An 11,126-nucleotide genomic window follows, 5' to 3' on the forward strand; every position below is an offset into this window, starting at 1 on the left:
AGAGATCTGCGTTACACATAATATAAGTCTTTTCTATACTTCATATCTTAAGCGACACATAACTTTATAGACAGATGAAGATCAAACTTATAATTAGTCATACTCAAGAATACTTGTAGATTTTAGTTGAATTAGTATTACTAGATGATCTGAGCCTAAAGTGTACTGTCAAAAAGGAAACCAATGGTTTCTAGACCAAATTGAACCTCAATCCACTGCTAGAAATGAGGTCACAATTTCAAATGTGTGTGAATGTAGGAGTATTTATCATTGAAAAAAAAATATAATTTTTAATAAAGCATTATAACTAATGGAAAATAATCATAATTTTCAAAAAGAAAACTCAGATAATTTTCGCATAATATGTGTTAGGATTTTGGTGTTTAAGTCCATTAGAAGTCAGCACCAATTCTAAAAATTCAAACTTCAGTGGGCATGAACTTATGCATATGCGATCCTCACTTTCATAGAGCAGGAGGTTGAAATGGAGATGACTTTGCCGGTACTTGTAGCTTCAAGGTCCTCCATGTGCTCTGTTACATTTTTAATTAGTTGCTGATAACATAGGTATAGCTAGTCTCAAATTTCAAAATATTGTGAAAAAGTCGGGAATTATGTGTAAATTTCAGTTATTAGCTAGTCTAGTATGAATTATCCCCACTTCACTACAGTTGGAATTGATGAATGATATTTTTAATCTAAGGAGTTCATGGAAAGTGTGCATAATTGTGTCTTCGTTGCACGATTTTAATTGAAAAAATAGGTTTGTAATAGTGGGTCCGTTTGGATTGAGCTTATTGTTGCTGAAACTGAAAACTGAAAACACTGTAGCAAAATAATTTTTAAATGTATAAATAGTGTCGTGGGACCCATGAATAGTGTATAAACAGTACGTAAACAGTGCGTGAATAGTATTTTTTGTCTCCTGCACAGTGCTTTTACTGTTCACGTGCAGAGAAAAAAAAAAAAAAAAAAAAGGTAGGAAAACGTAGAGCTGAAACGCAAGTTTCAGCTCTACCCAAACGGGCACAGTGTGTGTAATAAACACTACCCTCGTTATGTAATAGTGTGTATAATAAACTATAAGGCTGTTTTTTTCACTTTAAAGGCTCTTTTTCAAGGTGATATTTTGGTTTTGTTGGCCAAACCCTCAATATTTGATTTCTGCAAAAATTTTCTCACTTCCTTTTCCTATTTCCTATTATAAATAACTTTTGGTAAAGTCTAAGGACCAAAATATTATTTTACCTTTTTTTTTTTTTAAATGTGAATTTTGACAGATTCAACATTAGATTGTATATTCTTATTATTTCTTCTATACATTATAACATTTTAAGAATTAAAACCAAAGATTAATAGTTATGTCATCAATCAAATATTTAAATTACAAGTTTGTATAGTCTTAAATTATGTATAAAAAAATAAGTTTATGGATTCAAATGGTAAATAATATCTAATTTGAATGAAATTTGACATGCATGTTAAGAACAAAATGAACATATAATCCAATGGTTAAATTTAATTTCAAAATATATAATCATATTAATTTTTTAGAAGAAGCTTGTAACTGAAGTTTGTCATTTTCATATGCCTTCACCCTTCAAGTACACACCATATAACAGTCATTCACATTTCAACTCATCTTTTCTTTCTTTCTCATCTCCTCAATCAGATAATTAAAAATCACAACCATCTACTTACAGATTGCAGCCTTCACTGCTAATAAAGGAGACAAGTATCATTAACTAATCTAACAATTAAAAAAAGACTCGCACATACAAATGGTAAAGACTTTATAGACAAGGGGAAAAAAAAAGTTTGTGAAAACTTTATAGTCTGAAGTTTGAACGCAATTACACACGTTTAAGCTCACTTGACATTTTAGACAATTGCCCTAAATTTTATTCTTCCTTCTTTTTCTTAGTATTCGTGTATCTAAGTAAGAAATCTTACCTTTTGTATAAAAAATAAAATATTAAAAAACAAATATTATTTAAATGATATTCCTGTATAAAAAAGTTTATTTGTTTTGTCTTGACTTTACTCCTCCATGCTAAAGTGAGCTTATTTTCTCAGCGTCATTGTTAGTGATCTGTTTGATAATGTATTTTTTATTTTTTTGAATAATATGTACAATGCTTTTGGACACTCGTTATTAGATTAATCAAATAATTAAAAGGACATGCACTTCGAATACAAAAATGGAAAAATGGCGTACATTCAAAAGGTAAAAGAGTAAAGGCTACTTTATTTCTATATTAAAAAAAAAGTATTAAAAAAAAAAAAAAAAACACTTTGGACCAATCTAGATCGTCTATATTGCACTGAAAGAAAAAGTGACCTAACAAAATGTCAGTGGCAGTTCCCCCCACAATAGTTAGATGAAAAAGATCTTTACCATGATTATCATATAGATATTTGTCTCCTCCATCTATCGAATTGTTGGAATTTTTCAAAGGGTTCGATCATTTTCATTTGAAAGAAAATTTTAACCAGCACCTAGAATTCAAAATACCACGTCATTCCATGTCCTTGGAGAGAAAAAACTATACAAGTCAATAAAACTGTATTAAACTGTACAAGTCAATAAAAGAAAATTTTAACCAGCACCTAGAATTCAAAATACCACGTCATTCCATGTCCTTGCGGAGAAAAAAACTGTACAAGTCAATAAAACTGTACAAGTCAATAAAAGAAAATTTTAACCAGCACCTAGAATTCAAAATACCACGCCATTCCATGTCCTTGCGGAGAAAAAACTGTACAAGTCAATAAAACTGTACAAGTCAATAAAAGAAAATTTTAACCAGCACCTAGAATTCAAAATACCACGCCATTCCATGTCCTTGCGGAAAAAAAACTATGCAAGTCAATAAAACTGTACAAGTCAGTAAAATCAAACTTTTAAGTGTGAACACAAACTTCCTACCTTCCACCAATTTAGCCTCTTACCACTTTAATTTTTATTAATTTCCTAACAAGAATTGATGGTGACCTCCACATCTTTATCAGACTTTGGCCAACGAATGATTCTTAAAAATACCATTTATTTATTAACAAATGAAAATATTATATATTACTATCTTAAATTTCACACAAAAAAAAAAATTTATATATAACCTCTCAAAACTATATTTTTGACTCGTGACTTGTCCATTTTAATTCTTAATTTTAGTACACGATAATAATGTTTACTCAGCTAGATATAAAACCAGTTTAATTTCAAATGGAATATTTAGTGCTCCAATGATTTTTAAAAGAATTATTTTCTTAAAAGAAGAGCAATCTAATGCAATTTTGTGGTCCCGATATTTCAAATTAATTGTCAATTTCTGGACACAATTATCAATTATTAAAATATTATAATTAATCTGATGATATATATGGAGGTTCCTAGAAAGTTTATAGTATGAGAATATGTACATGTACAATTTCAAGTCACCTCACACATGACGTGAAATTAACTTTTTTTTTTAAATAATAAAAAAATAAAAGAAAGGTGCATGACTTCTGTTGCCTTGGCAGCATCTATATATAATATTCATTCCATCTCATACCTTCCTTATAACATCATCAAAAATACTACACCATTTTCAGAGTTTTGTTTTCATTGAATTGGGTATCAAATGGGGCGTAAGGAAGACTTCCGAGATATAGGCACTAATAAGAAAATCAATATCTTAGATTTTGACACCTTTTTAAAAATAAATAAAAAAATTCAGCAGTTACAATCAATAAGGGGATTTAAACTTTGGTTGTCTCCAACTTTCTATTAGAATCACTAGAAGATGTCAGTTGAGCAACAAAGTTCTTAGCTAGGTTTGACATTTGCACATTCGTGAACTTCTGATTTTCTTGATGATAAATTAACCTTGTACTCTACAATTTTAAAGTTCATGCCCATCCAATACATAATAAACACTAGCCTGTAGCATTATGCATATTCATGGAATACATTTACAAATAAGCATAACAAAATGCATATTAAAATTTTACCAAATTTATATACAACATATATAATGTTTGTATATTTGAAAATATAACATATAAGTTTATTTAAAACAAATAAAAAATCATTTTAATTGTTATCAATGAAAATGTATTTTAATATTTTATATAAAAAAATAATCATTTCATCTAATTGCATATTTCAAAATGTACTTATGCATATGCATGAGTTTACAAGTTAGTACCCCTTATTGGAACCACAAAAACCAGGCCAAATTGAACTAATTCTAAATCTCAAAATGTGAATTATCATTAATTGAGTAATGTGCTAAGTTTGTCAACCAGTAAAAGCAAGTAACATCTTACCACCTAAAGATTGTGAAAATATTATGAAAATGTTGTATACATAACTTTTCTCTTAAAGATTGTTAAATTTTGAATGACTAATCAAATTTTCGTCTAAAATAAGTTGCACTTTCACAAGTTAGAAAATTGATATATGTAACCAAATGAACCCAAGGCCCATAAACAAGACTTACATAGTCAATCCCTAACTTATGGTAGAAATTTAAAGAGAAATGCTATGTAAACATAACAAAATATTTTCATAATAAATTCTAAGTTTTAGGTTGTTACTGCCTTATTGGTTTTTATTAAAGAGCAAAAAATTAATTTCAATAGTGAGTTTAAATTAGAATCAATAACAACTTACCACATAAGATTTGTTGTGAAAATATTGTGAACATAACACTTCTTAAATTAAAAGCAACATAAACCGATTAGGCTCAAATCATAGTTGTCAAAATATGAATCGTATTGTAAATCGATTTTTTATTTTTTTTTGTATTGTGTATCGTAAAATACACAAATATATAATAAAATTTATAAAAAATTATTGATATACATATATGTAAGGACTAAATTTGGATTGGATTCAGTGTAGGATTGAGTTTAAGCCCAACAAGCCCAAACAATGAATTTATAGAGCGTGAGTGAAAGAACTAGTTCTAATCCAAAAAATGGACAACAAAAGTTGCTGAAATAAAATTGTTGAAGACAAGTAAATAAGAAAATTTGTCCTCGGCACGGCCTGAGGAGCTTATGTTATAATATCTAGTACTTGAACAAAGCTACAAGAGTTCACCGTATTCTTACAAAGATTTCTTAATTTTTTCCGATCCCTTTCTTTAAGCCACCTTCCCACGCTATATACTACAATTTTGGCGTCATCTCCATCATGCACGTGTAGGTTGGATTCGAAGAACTCCTTCTTGTCCCATCCAACACCTCCCAGAACCATCAAATAGTAGCTATAAGGTTGCTTGGCCATTGTTCAGGTATCACCTCTGCATTAATGCGGCCAGAGAGTTAGTTGGGAGGCATTTAATGTGGAGGTAGCAGCTTTTGAAGATATTTGTTACCTCCCTTTACTCACCCCTTATCCAACGTCTAACTCCTAGTTGTGATGCAACTTTGAAGAAGGTCTAGGGTGACAGGACATTCTTACTAACCTCGGATATCCGTTTCCGAGATAAATTTCATCCTTGGACGTATTTCGGACCGTCACATAAAATATTTATTTCTTCTTCTTATACTATTCCCATTATAACCTTATTTAACCATCCTCGGACAGGTTGATATCCTCGAATTGGGCCATAGGCCCAATTCATACAGTTTTAATATTACATTTTTTAGATAGTTGGCTCCACAATATATAAATGATATATTCATTATAAATTTTGAGTATATTCAACAAATGCATCTCCAATTTTGAATATATTCAACTAATAACCAATTTATTAATCAATAATAATTGGGATTTGTTGTGTTAATTCATGTTGCAGTTTTATGTGTGGCACCTTTAGATCCCTTCTCTGCATACAAAGTATCTCATGATATCCACTTAAAAATGAACATTGGCTTCTCAAAGGTAGTCATGAAGGGATTCACCTATGATTTTTGCATTTATTAGATAAAACAATAAGAAGAAAAGATAAATTTTTAAAATGAAAATAATCACTCATTCTTTATCTTTTTTCTTCTCTATAGACCACGAAATATTTATCAAAAATTTTGTAAACAGGTAAACATAGTAGGATTTATAACTAATGACGAATCAAAATAACGTCTAAAATACAATGCACCTTTTGTTTTAAGTTTAGAAAATTGATATGGATCCAAATGAATCTAAATAAAGGCCCCAAAAATACGGTGGGTCCTCATCTACAAGACTTACAATCAATGCTTGTCGCCAAATTTGTGGTAACATCAGCAAATAAATCCACTTTGTCTATACAGTAACAAATTCCAATATCTCCTATTGCATCGGTGTAATATTGAATGCACATAAACTATAGATCTTTTCTTAAAGAGTTGTTCCCGGCACGAACAAGACTTCCAGGATACAAACACTAACTAGAAAATCAAGGTTTCTTTTTTCCTTTCAGTTTTTGACAGTTAAATTTATAAACTACAGATTTTCTTGATGATAAAATTAACACTCTGCTCCACTGTTCCTGCATTTCAAGAGTCTGTTTGGGTAAAATGCAATTTTTTTTTTCTGCTTTATGCTTTTTGTCTCAAATTTTTTAAAATAATCTAACTTAATTTTTTTTTTTTTTCAAATAAACTAGTTTTTAATTTTTTGTCACACATTTAACACAAAAATTACCAAAAGATATATCTTTTGATAAACACTATAAAAATAAGCTACTACAAATGGACAATAAACGAACACCAAAGCTCAACTCAATAAATATGCTTGACTCGTGCACAATAAATATTGATGGATTCAGATCCTCTAGATTTCTTAGGGTACTCTACAATGTAAAGTTCTTTAAATCTCAACATTTCTTTTAAAATAAATATTTAAGATGCTGCCACGTTATTGATTCATAAATACAACCCTAAATTAGTCTTAAAATACAAAAAGTACACTTAATGTATAGTAAAGGTTGACGTTAGCAGCTTAACACCATTCAACTTCTTTTTTTTAAATTGTCTTTTTTTTGTAAAATTGCCAACTCAAAAAAAAAAAAAAAAAAAAAATCCTTGCCTCAATTGATGATTTACGAGAAATGAATATTAATATTAACATTTAATAAGAAATGAAACAGTGAGATCAAGTCGTCAAGGTGGACTCCCAAGCCAGAGCAAGTCTTAATACTATGTTTATCTTCAACATTGGGGTGGTTAATCCTCCCAAGGATGAAACAAGTTAGAATAATAAGCTTGAGCAATTCTCTTCAGATGGAGATGCAAACACTTTTTACTGGTTCAATAATCTAGAACCAACTTTAAAGATCTTGTTGCCAACATTGCTAGATGCGAGCTATACCCTTGAAAAAAGCATCTGATGAAAAATGATTGGGTTGTTATTTAGTTTTTAAAGATAGAAACGTGGAGACGAAAGCTTAAGTTATAATGATCATTGTTTTTGGGTTGATGATTTTTTTGAAAAAAGAAGTAACAGAGATAAGTCCATAATTTAAAAATAAATAAATAAATAAAAATTTGAGAGATAAGTCTAGAAGTTGAAAGGCGTTTAAGAGAAATAGGAATATTTATGTGTTTTGAAAGACTAATTTAAGATCGTATAAGTGAATTGATGTGTCACCATCTTAACCATTTATTTTAATAGAAAGGTTGAGATTTAAAGAATTTTATATTGTAGAGTACTCTAGAAAATCTAGAAAATCTGAATCCGCATGTATATGCCTTGAATTCTTACAAGTTACAACCAAGACTAGGCAGCATTTTTGAAGTTAATGTTTTTGAATAAATATTGAGTGTCAGAGATTATCTTACAACAGTAATAACATCACTCAGTCTTACAATTAATATTTAAGCCTTTTTGAATATACATCACTGTAAGTTTCTTTAAAAATATTTTTCCATCTCCCCATGTGTGTGTTAAAAATATTTAGTATTCAAAAAAAAAAAAAAAAGGCTTACATTTAATATGAAGAAATGGTTCCAATATTCTCAAGTCCAACAAAAATCCTGAATTAAGTTAATTCTTGGTCAAGCCATGTTATCTGGATAAAGCCCTTCATAAGATTTTGTTTGGAATTTCACCTATTCAGTCCAGCAAGTTTTGTGTGGAACTCATTGAAATCCTTCATTAATTGGCTATCTGCATTGAGGTAAACTTGCAGCTCCTCTACGCACTTTCAAAACGACATGCACTTTGATTTCAAAAAATATTTTTATTTTTTATTTTTAAATGACGCACTTTCAAAAAGTAACGAGTAAAAACGACTTTATTTCTATCCTAAAAAAAAAAAAAATGTGAAAAGAGACTGGATGAAAAAATAAAAAAGGATGTGCAAGTTTGTAGAGTCAAACTTTATAAGTTTGAACACAAACTTCATGCCTTGCATTTAACCAATTAACAATTACACGCTTAGGTCTATTTCACCTTTTAGAAAATTGCCCCAAGCTTTACGCACAATTTTTCCACCTCCCCCTTCTCCTTCTCCTTCTCCTTCTTTTATTTATTTGTAACCATGTTGCTCTTTTTCTTTTTTATTATAAATTTTGAACCAACGTTACCAATCTTAATTCTTGTTTTTATAATTATTTGTAACCATTAAACACGAACCTTATGGGACTTTTCTACACTTTCTTATGATTTTTTTTTTTTTTTTTTAGAATGAACTTATGATGTTGATATTACAGTATGCCTTAAGGAAGCTTTCGAACTAGCTAGCTAAAATCATAATCTCATGGTTCTCAAAAAAAAAAAAAAAAAAATCCTATTGTCGTAAATATACATGTTTGCTGTAGACTTCCTCGTCTTTGGCAATAGTAAAAACAAAAAAAAATCATAGCAACAATATATGAAAACACTGAAAAAGGGGGAAATGTAATGCTCAGTAATTGCAATTTCTGTAAACTTTCTATGTGATGGCGTTGGAGATGTGCATAGCAACTAACAAGATTGATGGTGTATGTGGCTAGACCCAAAAGAGAAAAAGAAAAAAGCAAGCAATGTGAGTAATACTCACTGAGAGTTTGAAATCTAAATGCAATTAATTGTTTAGGTTTTTTTGTTAAAAAAAAAAGGGTAGTGGGTCTTATCTGGGCATGATCTTAGTAGCATCCAATAATATTTGTTAAAGTTATACATAATGTAACTTGAACCGAATCCTCTCTCTCTCACTCTCTCTCTCTCACACACACACACACACACATATATATATATATATATATAAACACAAACCACATGCCACATGCCACCTGTCCATTTTAATTCTTAATTTTAGTGCACAATAATAATATTTATTCAACTAGATAAAACCACTTCAATTTTAAATGGAAAATTTAGCACTCCAACTATTTTTAAAAGAAATTTTTTTCTTAAAAGAGGAGCAATCTAATGCAATTTTGTGGTCTTAATATTTCAAATTAATTGTCAGTTTCTGCCTTTCTGGACTCAATTAGCAATTATTAAAATATTATAATTAATCTGATGAGATATATGGAGGTTCCTAGAAAGTGTAAAGTATAAGAACGTGTACAAGATTTACAATTTCACGTCACATCACACGTGACTCGAAATTAACTATTTAAAAAAATAAAAAATTAAAGAAAGGTAGAAGACTTCTGTTGACCACGTACAATTCCTAGTTATAACTTGTAAAGACCATGTTGCTTCTTCTTCTTTTTTCTTTTTCTTTTTTTTGAGAAACTGTTGCTCCTTTTTTTTAATTATAAATTTTGAACCAATCTTAATTCTTGTTTTTAGCATTATTTGTAACCTTTTGCTCAAAGATTGCAATGGCTTTTATTACAAACAAAGGAAACGTGTATCATTTAATTAATCAAATAATTAAAAAAAACTCGCACCTACCCCAAAAAAATATATATTTAGCAAAAAAAAAAAAGGTGCTAGTATGTGAAATCAAACTTTATAGCATGAAGTTTGAACACAAATACTTGTTTAGGCCTACTTTACATTTTTGGGCACAAATTTTTCGTTATTTTCCTATTATTTGTGTATCTAAGTAAGAAATCTTAATTTTTGAATAAATAAAATAAAATGTGAATAATAATTAAGTGATATTTATGGATAAAAATGTCTATATATTGTGTCAGTAGCATTACTATGTAGCTTTAAACCTAGGTGTTATAGGGACCTTAATTTCTTGGTATCACTGTTAAAGATCTATTTGATAATAATAATAAAAAACTAGTGGAATCTATAATGCTTTTGGACAATCTTTTATAGTAGTAGATGATTTTACAAATGTATTTAACTAATCAAACAATTAAAAAGGTTGCGCACTTTGATTTAAAAAAAAAAAGATATGCACTTTCAAAAGGTAAAAGATTGTTTGGTATATATGTTTAAATATATGTTTCAGTTTTTAAATACTATTACATATTTTTTTACATTTTTTTTACTTACACTATTTTAAAAAAAATTAAAAATTAATATTTAAAAACACATACAAAATGACCCTAAGATTTCAAAGTGTAAATAAAAAAAAACAAAAAAAAAAAAAAAAAGACTTTGGCGCGGAGAAAAAACTGTGCAAGTTTCTAAAATCAAACTTTTTAAGTGTGAACACAAACCTCCTACCTTCCACCAATTTACACGCTCTGACCACTTTAATTTTTATCAATTTCCCAACAAGAAGTGATGGTGACCTCCACATCTTTATCAGACTTTGGCATGACTCTTGAAAATATAATTTATTTATTAACAAATGAGAATATTGTACATTATTATTTTAAATTAAAAAAAAAAAAATATATATATATATATATATAACTTTTCAAAACTAAATTGTTGACTCCACCGACTTGTTCATTTTAATTTTTAATTTTAGTACACAATAATAATATTTACTCAGCTAGATATAAAATCACTTCAATTTCAAATGAAATATTTAGGAGGTGTTTAAGAGAGGAGTTTGAGTTATATCATTCGGGTGTTTTTGATATACGTGTAAGAAAAAAATGTGAAAATATATATAATATTATTTAAAATGTGAAAAAAATTACTAAAACTCATTTCCCAACCAGGGCCTTAGTGCTCCAACGATTTTTAAAAGAATTATTTTCTTAAAAGAAAAGCAATCTAATGCAATTTTGTGGTCCCAATATTTTAAATTAATTGCCAGTTTCTGGTCTCAATTACCAATTATTAAAATATTATAATTAATATACGG

Source organism: Quercus lobata, chromosome 4, assembly GCF_001633185.2.
Source record: "Quercus lobata isolate SW786 chromosome 4, ValleyOak3.0 Primary Assembly, whole genome shotgun sequence".
Classification (NCBI taxonomy): Eukaryota; Viridiplantae; Streptophyta; class Magnoliopsida; order Fagales; family Fagaceae; genus Quercus; species Quercus lobata.